Below are 12,020 nucleotides of genomic sequence, written 5' to 3' on the forward strand. Positions count from 1 at the left end.
GTTCTATACTGTATACGATTTCTACTCCGGTGGGGAGTTTCCCTTCGACAAAGTGTAGGATCATGGCAGTGAAAATAATGAACAGAGTTGGGGTAATAACACAAACCTGTTTAACACCTGATCTCATTGAATGGCTGCGGGTCCCACCACACCCCAAGCACAACTCTGCTCCGGAGAACCCAGATCCGGCGTTTAGCTCGCTGGCTTTTCCCCTCCTTTCCCGCTGCTCGCTTACGCGCGGCCAAGGAGAATGATGGCCACCCGCCACCCGGGGAAGGAAACCTTCCCAGTAGTGCAGCCTCTTCTTGCGCACGTTTGCCGGGGCCGCGGGGGGGGGGGGATTTCCTGCCGCATTCCGCCCCCCGCCCTCCCCAGCCAGCCGGTAAACGTGCGTAACGGGACGGCGAGCGCACAGTGGCCAAGGCGAGCGCACAGGGAGCGCAGCCCCGGCGCTTCGACGGCGCGCCCGTGCCCGGGAAAGTCTCCTCCTGCCCTCGCCTTGAGCGGAGGCGACGTCCGGGCGTCGGAGAGTCCTCCCAGCTGCCGTTAGAGGAGCCAGAGCTCTTCAGCGCCTACTTGCGAAGCGCCGGCTGCTTAAGGAGCGCCTGCGCTCCCTTTCGCCCTCTTTCCTCCTCCTCCTGGGCGGGCCCCGGATCCGCCTCCAGCCGCTGGCGGGGCCGAAAGGAACATGGTGGCCGCTTCCTCCCTCGCCAGCAACAGCGACGTTACGGCTTGCTCGTGAGGCGGCGCCGGAGCGAGCCAGGCCGCGAGGGAGTCTCTGCGCCCGAGGCGACGACGGACGGGGAGTCCCGCGTCTGGCCAGCGCCGCCGGTGAGGCGGGGAGAGGAGAGCGCGGGGGGCCGGGTGGGGAGGGCAGGCTGACAGGCGGACGAGAGCTCGGCCGCTTCCCGGGGCGCTTCCTCGGTTAGGAGACCCCCTTAGCTCGCCCTCCAAGAGGCTCGTTTTGGAGAGGGTGGCGGGGAGAGAGCGCGCGCGCGCAACCCGGCCAGGGCGAATGCAGAGTCGAGGATGTGGGGCTGGCTGTTTCGCCCCCCACGCACTTCCCCGGCAGCAGCAGCCCTTTCCCCTCCCCATAGCATTGGGGCAAGTTGGGGGTGAGTGGGAAGGAAGGCTGGAAACGCAGAAAGGCGAAAGAGAGAGAGGGCGCGTGGGAATTTCGCCCGGGCCCGGAGGTGGCCTCTCCAAAGCTAGGGCTGCCCTCTTTTGTATGGGGTTTGGGAAGCGGAGGGCGTTCGGCGGCAGCCCTCCTGATGTGGGGTTGGGAGGGGTGGCGGGGAAAAGAGTCTCGCGCGCTGTTCTACTCGCTCCGCGTTTCCTCCTGGGAATGGCTGTCTCCTCCTCCTCCTCGCCGCGCATGTCCTCACCTGCCCAAGGTGTGCTGGGCGGCGTTCGCTTGCAGGTGGGGATGGGGAGGCAGCAGCTTGTCGCGGGGAAGAAGGCGGCCCCACAGGGCCCCATCCTTTCTTGCTGAGCATCGGGGGAGATGTGCCGCTTGTTGTCACATCTGCTGCGCATGCAGCGGAAACCGGAAGCCTACACACCTGTGCGCGCCTTGTTGTCATTTTGCTGTCTATAGGACAGCCCCTCCAAGTGCCCCTGTTTTCCAGGGACAGCCCCGGATTTACAGACGCCGTCTCAGTTTCTGGTTTCACTCCAGAATGTTTCCTTAGGGCGTCCCTATTTTCATTGGAGAAATGTTGGCGTGTATGGGGTTATGCGACCCCGGAGCCAAAGAGATAAGTAACCATGAAAAGACAATTGAAGGCAGCCCTGTAGAAGGAGGTTTTTGATGCTTAATGTTTTATTATGTTTTTATATATGTTGGAAGCTGCCCAGAGTGTCTGGAGCAATAATAATAATAATAAAAATATTATTATTATTATTATTATTATTATTATTATTATTATTATGGAATAGTACGTCCCTGTTTTCATCACCAAAATGTTGGAGGGTATGCTGTGAAGAGTAGCTTGCTTGCTAGGTGGTGGTTTTTACAAGGCAGTTTCTTCTTGAGATCATCAATCATCAGTCTTGAGGAAAGTGGTAGCAAGCTGCTTTCACTGGGCATTGCCATGTTTAGCAATAATATTTCCAATGTGTTTCAGCAATAGTTTCAGTTTTTCTTTATCGGTGTGAGAAAGCCATTATAACTGAATTGCTGGTGGGGAAAAAATCCTGCTTAGTATTTGCTCCGAATGTTCCCTCTCTGTGTCCCCGCCCCCAACTTTTGGCTTCCTCTGTGCCTGGCAGATGGAGGATTAGTTAGTTGAAAGGGCCCCCTTGGATGCCAGCACAAAGGAGATATATTCTGCAGGTGTTGAGGTAACTTTCTACCTTATCTGCTTTTTTCCTTCCAACTCCTCTCTTGAGTTCCTGTGTGATTTGACTTAACTCTAGAAGGAAATTGTGTGAGAAATCCTAAACATTATTTCTCAGGAAAGAGTAGAAATAAGCCAGTTGCTGTGATGTGTCATGATGTCTGTTGCTATGTGAGCTGAGTTCTGTAGTGTTTTGACAAAAAAAATATGGCAGTAATTCAGGCAGTTTTCAGTTTCTGTTTACACCTGTGTTTGGGGACCTGGCTACAAGAGCTAATATTATTAAGTGGACTTACCAGTACCTTCCAGCCGTGCTGCTGGTGTTGTGCAATATTTCGGTTCACTTTTTGTGTTTGGTACATAACACTTTTGTGTATGTAATGCTGCTCAGTACAATTCTGGATGTGCTATTTTGCTGCGTTATATGTTGAAAGCAAATAAAGAAATATGATCCCTAAAGCTTTGAACTGTAAAAACATCTAGAGTTTAGTTCCATGTTTTGGTGCAGATTCTTCTCTAATAAACCAAAAGAGATATGTCTTCGCAGCAGTATCTGCTAAAAATAACTGGGCCTTGGGTAGTACAGCATCTTGATTGTGACTAGTTTGCAAATCTAGCAAACTTGCAAACTAGTTAATAGCACTGTCTGCGTTTGTGAATGAAGAATTCTCAGTCCAAGCTATTTGCAGTGGTACTTTACTATGCTTTAAACTAGGAATGTCCAACTGGGGGCAAAATCCTTCCCCAGGATCATCTTTATACGGTTCCTGGTGGGCCCTGTCAGATTTTATAAGTGTGCCATATTCCTAGGTGGTGATGATGATGATTATATCATAGAATCATAGAGTTGGAATAGACCACAAGGGCCATCGAGTCCAACCCCCTGCCAAGCAGGAATACCCTAACAGGGACTCAAGGTGGCTTACAGATAAAATAAGAACAGCTCAGAGCGTGGTGCTGATAATGCCAAGGTTGCAGGTTTGATCCTTGTAAGGGACAGATGCATTTTCCTCAGGGTCCCTTCCAACTCTACAGTTCTATGAAGAGCATAGAAAAAAAAACAATAATTAAAAAACAATTAAAGACACACACGTACGATCTATGTATGATCTACAGGCAATCACAACAAAAACGGCACCAGGCCCCTCATTAAAAGCAGTCACTTCCCGAAAGCCTGTTCTTCACCTGTTGGCAGAAGGACAGCTAGGAGGGAGCCGGTTTAGCTTCTCTAGGAAGAGAGCTCCAAAGTCTGGGAGCAGCCACCAAGAAGGCCCCGCTCAGCATCCCGACCAAGCATGCCTGGGCGGGCGGCAGGACCGAGAGAAAGGTCTTCTCCCAAAGACCTCAGAACTCAGGCATGTTTGTATGAGGGAATACTGTTTATCAGATAGCTTGGACCTAAGCCATATAGAGCTTTATAGGTCACAACCAGCACTTTGAATTGTGCCCGGAAACAGTCCAGGAGCCAGCGGAGCTGTTGTAACGAGGGAGTTGTCTGCTCATGATAACAGTCTGGCTGCAGCTCTTTGAGCCCGTTGAAGTTTCTGAGCCCATTTGAAAGGCAGCCCATGTAGAGTGCATTGCCGTAATCTGGGCAGGATATAACCAAGGCTTCTGGCACTGGGATGCTAACTCTGCGCTCGAACCTTCACATCCACGAGTGGATTTTCCTCTCTCTTTATAGTGTGGCCTTCACTAGCTTTGGGACTCCAGCTCTGTCAACCCCCAGGAGCCAGAGGGGCAACCATTTGGCAAAGGAAGCTCCTCTTGTGGCTTTTGTAGGCCCCTGATTTTTCTATTCCCTTTTGCATCCTCTTCGTATTAAAAATGTTTTTCTTCTTCTTCTAATGACTGTCTTTTATTTTTACCTGCTGTTGCTAAAGCAATGAATTCGGTGACCTCTCTTCTCTGGATCATCATTGTTGACCCACCAGGGGGAGGCCACGGGATGAGGTGGGTGCTGGAAATCTGCTCCATCTCCCGAGGACCAGATTATGTATTACCTGCCTTCCTTCTGCACCCCCAACTCTCCCCCGCTCCCCATGCAGATTTAAAGAAGGCAGTTGAATCTTTGCAAGAAGCTTGTCTGTGTTGTGTCTCTCAGGTAGCTGGCTTGCCCCACCCTAAAAGGAAAAAGGACTCCATTAAAGAAAAAGAGGGAGGGGGTCTTTCCTCCCCATCCTTTCCTCTTTTCACATTCCTCCGAAAGAAATGTGGGGAGCAGCTCCTTTGGCCTTTTCGTCCTTCCTGTGGATCTGTCATGGATTCTTTCATTGCGATTCCTGTGTTGCATGGGGGTCCCTTTGTGGTTGTTGTTTAGTCATTTAGTTGTGTCCAACTCTTCGTGACCCCATGGACCAGAGCACGCCAGGCACTCCTGTCTTCCTTCCACTGTCTCCCGCAGTTTGGTCAAACTCATGCTGGTAGCTTCGAGAACACTGTCCAACCATCTCATCCTCTGTTGTCCCCTTCTCCTTGTGCCCTCCATCTTTCCCCGCATCAGGGTCTTTTCCAGGGAGTCTTCTCTTCTCATGAGGTGGCCAAAGTCTTGGAGCCTCAGCTTCAGGATCTGTCCTTCCAGTGAGCACTCAGGGCTGATTTTCTTCAGAATGGAGAGGTTTGATCTTCTTGCAGTCCATGGGACTCTCAAGAGTCTCCTCCAGCACCATAATTCAAAAGTGTCCCTTACAACTCTGCAATCCTATGGCTCATCTCCTCCAGCTCTAAACATGTGTCCAAATACCAGCAACCCCTGAGATAGAAAAGTTAAGCTAGGTGTGGGAAGCTTCTTATTCTCCTGAAGACCACATTACATCATGGGCGATCTTCAGGGGACCGTATGCCAGTGCTGGGCACGTCCGGAGTAAAAAGTGGGTGGAACATTGAATTACCTTTGTACAGTAGGCTGAGGGAGTCAGTCCCAGGGAGCACCTTTGAAATCTCTGCAGAGGAGAGAGAGATGCTCCTAAAAATGATGGTTGAGGCTTGTAGAGTGCCCTGCACTGTGCTTTGAAGCCCAGACAATCCACTTTAGAGAGGTTTACAGGTGCTGTAGATCAGTGGCACCTGAAACTCCCTTTTGGGCTGGCATCCCCCATACCTGCCATTGCATGTAACGCCAGGTGAGCATGGCTTGAGCAAAAGGGCTTGGCAGCCCTAATCAGGCCCACAGCGTGGAAATTCTCTCGTCCCCCCTTAACCCAAAACTTTAATAAACTTTTTTAAATAAACTGGATCTTCTGAGAATGCAAATTTTCTTCAATAGGTGCATTGTGGGTTTTGTTTTTCAAATAGTTGGTGTCAGCTGCTCACTCATGAGTTGCTGTCAAAATAAGAAACCATCGTAGACACATGATAGAAAAATAAACATATGGTTTAACAATATAATCTAGGTTGGCTGTTACGAAACACTGATTTGAAAACATAAGTAATAAGGGCTGAACGAGATGTGATGACAGTAGGTTTGCATGTTATGTGTGGCATTTATAACAACAAAAAGTGCACATGAATTGGGAATGCAGAGAACTTCCTATACCTCCCCTTTCCACGTGCCTCAACTCCTTTGAAATAATTTCCAGTATCAGAGCTAGGGAGATAAATGTCAGGGGTGTGTGTGTGTGTGTGTGTGTGTGTGTGTTTTAGTGCTGTTAAAATCAGACATCCCTTTCTGAGAAAATGGGGCAATTCCACGTGTAAAACATACAGAACTTCCACTGTCAAATCCAGTTTAGTTGTAAATTCAGTCTGATAAGGATTGCGGTGAAGAACTCCTAAAAACAAAGGACCCCATATTCCTATAACTTGAATATATAGCTAATATATATGAGCCAAAACAAAAGCAAAAATCCCTAATTTGTGTGTTCATGGGTAGCTAGGCCAAGAAAACCAAACTACTGTACTTGTTGAAAAGGTAAACTCAAAACAAACATGGCTGAAATGGAATCCAAAGGAATCTTTGTAGCTTTTCCTTGTCTAATCCATTGACTTTTCTTTCGCTTTAACGGTAGCAGTGGTATTTATTGACAAAATAACATGTTGGTTCTGTCCTGCGGAAGAAGGCCGCATTAATCTCCCCCTCCCTTTTTTACGGACAGCCTATTTGTGGCATATGTGCCACCCCACCACATTGCAAAAACCACAAGTATTTTATTTATCTCATTAAATTGTTTTGACCCCAAATAATTTGAGGGGGGTGGGGAAAATGCCGAAAGTAGCTTCCAAACATCTGTAGTAAAAAATAAATAAAAAAGCTGTGTCCTAATGTTTACAGTCTAAAATACATGACAAGGAAGACGGGATTGGGAAGGAGAAGGGAGGAAAACTAGCTCAGGCACCACAACCTAGCAATTCTAAAATACAGACACGCTTTTACTCTCTCAAGATTGAACGTATTGCCCTCGGCTGTACTTGAGGGACGATTCGAACAGATTCCATATGAAAAATGCTTCTGTCCCAGTGGAGATGGCAGTCCCGAATTGGTGGTGCATGCCCTTCTGGCTTGCACCCTTTATAAAGACTTGAGGAATGAGATTATCACCGCTCTTTAGTTGTCCATTCCAGGTTGACCAGCCACTGCCCCAGTGTCTTGGCAGATCAAGATGAGCAGGTGACAGCAAAGTTTGCCAGGTTTTTAGCTGGGGCAATCAGAATAATATCCACCATTTGACTACTGATTCAGAACCCTAAAATGTATTTTACATAACTGACTTTTTATTTCTATTCTTTGTGTAGTGTAGTGTGGTGTAGTGGTTAAGAGCGGTAGTCTCGTAATCTGGGGAACCGGGTTCGCGTCTCCGCTCCTCCACATGCAGCTGCTGGGTGACCTTGGGCTGGTCACACTTCTCTCAGCCCCACTCACCTCACAGAGTGTTTGTTGTGGGGGAGGAAGGGAAAGGAGAATGTTAGCCGCTTTGAGACTCCTTAAAAGGGAGTGAAAGGCGGGATATCAAATCCAAACTCTTCTTCTTCTTCTTATATCATATTATTGTTTCATTGCTACGGCCGATGGCTGATGCATATAAAGATTCATTCATTCAAGCTCAGGCACCTGTTCTCAAAATGATTCGCTGGGATTGAATGGTTCAAATTGCCCGATGCAATGGCTGCTGCTAGGTGACAGTTTAGGGAGAGCTAAAGAGAGCTGAAAATCAGCAGAAATTATGGGATAGCCCTGCTTCTCTTCCCCTCTGCTTCTGCCTGATGGAAGTAGCATAAGAATCGAGGTGGTAAAGTCCAGTGGTTGATCTATAATTTTCTATAGCGGGTGGTTGTGGACAAATTCTGGCTGTAAATGATTAAGCTGATAAAAATAGGAATATATCCAGCACCGCGAGATAATATTGTAAGTAATAATAAGAATAATAAAAAGGCTGTTGGCAAGTTAGCTTTTAAGCTGAGCAGTGAGAGTAGCTTTGGGATGTTATCTTGTTTGCCAAGTGCCTCTGTTTTGGTCTGTTTGAAGCGATGTGGATTGTGTAACATTGATATAAGTGAGTAACTCAGTTCATAGTATCATTTTTTGGTTCCCGTGCACCAATACAATTGTCCAGAGATCTAGTTTCTTGTTACCGCATTGTGCCGTTGAGATGGTACTTGCTAACAAATACAGTGGTACCTCGCAAGACGAAATTAATTCGTTCCGCGAGTTTTTTCTTCTTGCGAGTTTTTTGTCTTGCGAAGCACGGTTTCCCATAGGAATGCATTGAAAATCAATCAATGCGTTCCTATGGAAACCGCCTTCAGACCAGGTCCGGGGACAGTCTGTCCCCCGACCTCTTCTGAAGGCTGGGGGGGACGGGACAAGGGCTTTTCTTCCCACCGCCAGCCTTCAGAAGGCTGTTCTGAAGGCTGGCGGTGGGAAGAAAAGCCCTTCTCCCCACCTCCCACCCCGCAAGCTCCGGGGACAGAAGGGCTTCGCTGCCGCCCGCCAGCATTTTAAGATCGCCCCGGGACAGTGGAGAAGTCTCCGCTGTCCCGGGGGCTTTTAAAATGCTGGGGGTAGGCAGCGAAGGCTTTGCTGCCGCCAGCCAGCATTTTAAGATCGCCCGGGACAGTGGAGAAGTCTCCGCTCTCCCGGGGGCTTTTAAAATGCTGGGGGTGGGCAGCGAAGGTTTCGCTGCCGCCCGCCAGCATTTTAAGATCGCCCCGGGACAGCGGAGAAGTCTCCGCTGTCCCGGGAAGGCAGGCGGGGGGGGGGAGCAAAGGCGGTGGGCGAAAGTCTTTGCTCCCGACCGCCAGCATTTTAAAAGAGGTCCCCGGAGATTTTCCTATGGGCTTTCTTCTTGCGAAGCAAGCCCATAGGGAAATTCGTCTGGCGAAGCACCTCAAAAAACGGAAAACTCTTTCTTCTTGCGAGTTTTCCGTCTTGCGAGGCATTCGTCTTGCGAGGTACCACTGTACTCCTTTCAGAAAATCTGGTGGCTTGGTACGTTAGAGGCTTGGTTTTAAACATTTGTGGAACTGCTACTCGTGTGTCGTAAAGGGATCTTGAACAGTCTAGTTTAAGGCTATTGGTAACAAAGGGAGAAAAACCGTTCAGGTCAGTTTTACGATACCTGTGAAACATGGCTCGGCCGAGTTTAATTCTCTGGATTGCCACATCAAGCTCATGGTCTTTCTGTTTCTGTTTTCCACCCTGAAATTAAGACCTGGCCAGTGTACAAATTAAAGCAGCAAAATCATGTGTGGGTGAAGAAGCCAGGCATGTCTGGATATGAAATGCTTTGGATGTTGCTGAGCCACTACCAGTCAGTGGGAAACGCTAAGCTGGATGAACCATTTGTTTGACTGAATTAAGACAACTTCCTACATTCATGTAATACAGTGGTACCTTGATTCTCAAACTTAATCCGTTCTGGAAGTCCGTTCCAAAAGGAAGGCACCCTTTCCCATAGAAAGTAATGCAAACCGGCGAACTGTTCTAGACTTTTCATGACCATAGAATTGTAGAGTTGGAAGGGAATACAATTGCTTCTAGCAATTTCAGATCAAGTGATTCTTTCCTCAAATGCTGTCAGAGGGCTCACTCAGAACTCTCCTGCGCTAGTGGTGGCGAGAAGAGACAAGACAAAACAGCTTGTCAAATGCCCTGGCTAAAGAGAACATCACGTCCAGAGCAGGCAAGAACATATTGTGAAACTGAAAGTTCATCCATGACCAACGTGGAAGGTGGCTTTTGAACCCCAGTTGAACGCCATGCATAGATAAATGGTGGCTCAGATCTTCACTGCAAGGAAGTCTAACCTCCCTGTTAGGAACACAGGGATAACAAAACTGACTTGAAAATGTCCTGTTGGCCATATTTTCTGGGAACCAGATTTTACTATAAGATCAGTATTGCACCGAGGGGGTTTTATATGAGCTTGACCACCCCACAATAGCACTGGTTTCATTGTCCTTGCTGCTAGTGGCGTTGATAGGTTTTGATCTAATCACAGAATTGTTGACTTGTAAGGGATCCTGAGGATCTTCCAGTTCAGGGTTTCCCAAACTTGAGTCCCCAGCTGTTTTCGGACTACAGTTCCCATCATCCCTGACCGCTAGCTAGGGATGGTGGGAGTTCTAGTCCAAAACAGCTGGAGACCAAAGTTTGAGAAATGCCAATCTATTCTGACCCACTTCAAAGCAGGAATATGCAGCTGTCCCTTACGGGGATCGAACCTGCAACCTTGGCGTTATCAGCACCACACTCTAACCAACTGAGCTATCCGAGATCATGTTGAAGTATATATTCTTGTTTTATTTGGCCCCTATCTGTAGGATGAGGACACGGGTGGCGCTGTGGGTTAAACCACAGAGCCTAGGACTTGCCGGTCAAAAGCTCCCGTTGCTCGGTCCCTGCTCCTGCCAACCTAGCAGTTCAAAAGCACGTCAAAGTACAAGTAGATAAATAGGTACCACTCCGGCGGGAAGGTAAAAGGCGTTTCCGTGTGCTGCTCTGGTTCGCCAGAAGTGGCTTGGTCATGCTGGCCACATGACCCGGAAGCTGTACGCCGGCTCCCTCGGCCAGTAAAGCGAGATGAGCACCGCAGCCCCAGAGTCAGTCACGACTGGACCTAATGGTCAGGGGTCCCTTTACCTTTACCTTATCTGTAGGATAGGATAGTACAGAAACTGAAATCTGCTTTCCCCCTACCCCCTACTCAGATCTGTCTTTACCTGCCTTTTTGCTCCCTTTTCTTTCTCATCTCAGACCAAACTATCGGCTGCCTGGCCGTTTGATCTTGCTGTTTTCTTGCCATTTGGCTCTTTCCTACAGACAGGAAACCAGGCTTTTCAGTCTTCTGGCTGGTGAACATCTTATGTAACCTGTTAAGACTATGATTTCTGCAAAATCTGTTCCTCGTATATGTACAGACACACCAGAAAAATGCTGTGAGATTTTCTTTTATACCTCACCCAGTAATTCCCAAACAACGTATGTACTGTGGGAAAACTGCTACCGGGCAGCAAGGAATCAATACTTTTGTGAGCCTAAAGCACCTATCCACAGGAGAAGCTGAGTTCTGGGCACTGGCCTGTTCCTCCTCTGCTGAGTCTGCTGCATCTTCAGAGAAGGTGACATGTTGTATCTCTGTATGAATCACTGCTCTGAGCTTCCAGTCAGGTGACATCCTGAGGACGGCAACTTACACAGAAATGCAGGGACAGGGTTCTCCTCTGTGCAGGTAGTAATGTATCTCCAATCTTCATTCAGAAAAAACTGAGAAACACTTCAATAGTACGGTTATCTTGATTTTGTTTGGGGTTTTTTTTCATGTGAAAAGCTTTCCATTAATAGTAGACTGTAGAACAGGGGTCAGCAAACTTTTTCAGCAGGGGGCTGGTCCACTGTCCCTCAGACCTTGTGGGGGGCCAGACTATATTTTTTTGGGGGGAAATGAACGAATTTCTATGCCCCACAAATAACCGAGATGCATTTTAAATAAAAGCACACATTCTGCTCATGTAAAAACACGCAGATTCGTGGGCCAGATTTAGAAGATGATTGGGCCGGATCCAGCCCCCGGGCCTTAGTTTGTCTCCCCCTGCTGTAGAAGGAAAACGGGTGACTGCATTGGAGAAACAGGTTGTTCACAGCAGAACAAAAGTAACTGTTTGGTTGGAGGAAATTGTGAGCAGCTTATAGGCAAACGAAACAAATGTCAGGTCTGGTGCTGAAGCAGGAAGTAGGGCTTGGCGATATATCACTAGCTAAACATCACAATATACTGATGTACAGTGGAATCTTGATTCTCAAACGGCTTAGTTGACGACCAAATCGGCTCCCAAACGCCGAAAACCCGGAAGTAAGTGTTCTGGTTTTCTAACGTTTCGGGAGTTGAACGGACTTCCAAAACGGATTAAGTTCGAAAACCAAGGAACCACTGTATACTGATATGTCACACTGTCTGATTATTATTATTATTATTATTATTATTATTATTATTATTATTATTATTATTTATTATTTATACCCTGCCCATCTGGCTGGGTTTCCCCAGCCACTCTGGGCGGCTTCCAACAATATTAAAATACAACCGTCTATTAAACATTAAAAGCTTCCCTAAACAGGGCTGCCTTCAGATGTCTTCTGGAAGTCTGGTAGTTGTTTTTCTCTTTGACATCTGGTGGGAGGGCGTTCCACAGGGCAGGTGCCACTACCGAGAAGACCCTCTGCCTGGTTCCCTGTAACTTGGCTTC

The 12,020-nt window shown here is 47.9% G+C and overlaps 1 protein-coding gene across 1 annotated transcript in view; it reads left to right on the forward strand.

Annotated features, from left to right (window-relative positions):
- The first annotated feature begins 557 nt into the window (after nucleotides 1-557).
- DENND4C (DENN domain containing 4C) overlaps nucleotides 558-12,020 on the forward strand; it is a 94,817-nt gene continuing 83,354 nt past the window's right edge. The window contains exon 1 of the mRNA XM_053371802.1: nucleotides 558-831. The gene's annotated coding sequence lies outside the window, so the exon portion shown is untranslated. The remainder of the gene's footprint in view (nucleotides 832-12,020) is intronic.

Source organism: Podarcis raffonei, chromosome 17, assembly GCF_027172205.1.
Source record: "Podarcis raffonei isolate rPodRaf1 chromosome 17, rPodRaf1.pri, whole genome shotgun sequence".
NCBI classification, from domain to species: Eukaryota; Metazoa; Chordata; class Lepidosauria; order Squamata; family Lacertidae; genus Podarcis; species Podarcis raffonei.